General features: G+C 32.6%; 1 protein-coding gene across 3 annotated transcripts in view; it reads left to right on the forward strand.

Annotated features, from left to right (window-relative positions):
• Positions 1 to 1,561, forward strand: part of SGCZ (sarcoglycan zeta) — a 298,348-nt gene that overhangs the window by 278,249 nt on the left and 18,538 nt on the right. The window lies entirely within an intron of this gene.

Genomic DNA, 1,561 nt, shown 5'->3' on the forward strand with positions numbered 1-1,561 from the left:
TGTGGCATTACCCAGAGGCAAGATCACTATTTAGAGGATTAAAATAATACAAATAGGAGAAGTAGCGTATGTTGAAATGGATCGGTATTACTTCTTTTAAAAGGTAATGCCACTTTCAGAATTCAGAGTAACTCTTTTTTATAGAATAAAAGAAGTGACAGCTAAGATTTTTTTCCAATGCAATGACTTCTCCAAAATAATTTATTTTCTGTCAATTTTAAGGAACAATTTCATTTGCAATTGCATATAAGGAAGAATGAGAAGGGTTATAGTATAAACAGTTTGACATGTTTGAAAAAACAATCATAGCTCTAACCCTTAGAAGTTGAAAGACATTAGGGATCGTGTTCTTCAGAACCTCATTTTATAAATAAGAACCAGAGGACTTTAAATACTTGTCAAAGATCAGAAAAGAATTAGAGGAAGACCTGGGAATAATATTAAACTGTTAAATTAATAACAGTTAAATTAAACTGTTTCCAGTTCAATATTATTGAACTGTTGATTATCAAGATTATCAATTTAAATTCAGAGAAAACATTACAATTAAAGGGGGAAAAGATGAAGACATGCAAAAACTTTGAATACATAATTAAAAAAAGAAAAAAATGAATATATTCACTGACTCAGGTTAAAATCTGAAGAAGTATTTTTCTTGAGATCTAGATGAATTTACCCAGGGCCTTATCCGTAATCTAGTTTTGGGATTCAAAATGCTGCCTAAGATTTTTATGAATTACTAGGGGAAGAGGATTGGGCGAAGGAAGATGCTTGCTTTTAGTTTTTTGGTTGTTTTTTTGCAGTTTTTGGCTGAGGCTGGGTTTGAACCTGCCACCTCCAGTATATGGGACTGACGTCCTACTACTTTGAGCCACCCAAAGATGCTTGTGTGTTGTTACTGTCCTTTGCCTTGAAGATAGAACCTCTTGTGTGCCGCACTCATTAGTTAGTATGTAAAAACTACTTCTTTGCCCTCCTGTGTGACTGAAGGTCAGGGTTGGTCCTGCTGTTTTGTTTAAAGGACTCATCTGGTGGTTTTAACATCTTTCCCTATCTGGCCACTTATTTTTACAGAATTTGAAAATTAGCTCTAATTTCCTACTGGCAGTTTCATCATTGTTTATTGAGTTAATATATTTAGTATGATGTTTCCATTTTACATTAAGCAGAAGCTGATGATTGTTTTGTAGGTTTAAAATTTATGTTTTGGGATCGCATTGTGTTATTAAGCCAGTGTTAAGGCCATCGACAGAGCAGACATGAGGTTTTTACATCAAGATGGTTAAAGAAGAGTAAACCAAAAGAAAATAAATTTTTTCTAGAGGTAATGATCTAAGACATTTATGTAAAATTATCAAAAAAAAAAAGTTTTGTACAAAAAAGTTTTGTTTTCACTTGATTTTTAAAGCAGAAAAACATTCTACTGTGTTCAGTTAAAATATGGAAAAGCTTTGGGAATCTGGAAAATCAAATGGAGTCAGTAAATGAAAGTTTAAATAGATATCATTCAACTTCCAAAGGAGGGTTAAAGGACATGACCTCTTTAGAAAACTATGACCCC

Source organism: Otolemur garnettii, unplaced genomic scaffold (assembly GCF_000181295.1).
Source record: "Otolemur garnettii isolate 467f Iridium unplaced genomic scaffold, OtoGar3 scaffold00121, whole genome shotgun sequence".
Classification (NCBI taxonomy): domain Eukaryota; kingdom Metazoa; phylum Chordata; class Mammalia; order Primates; family Galagidae; genus Otolemur; species Otolemur garnettii.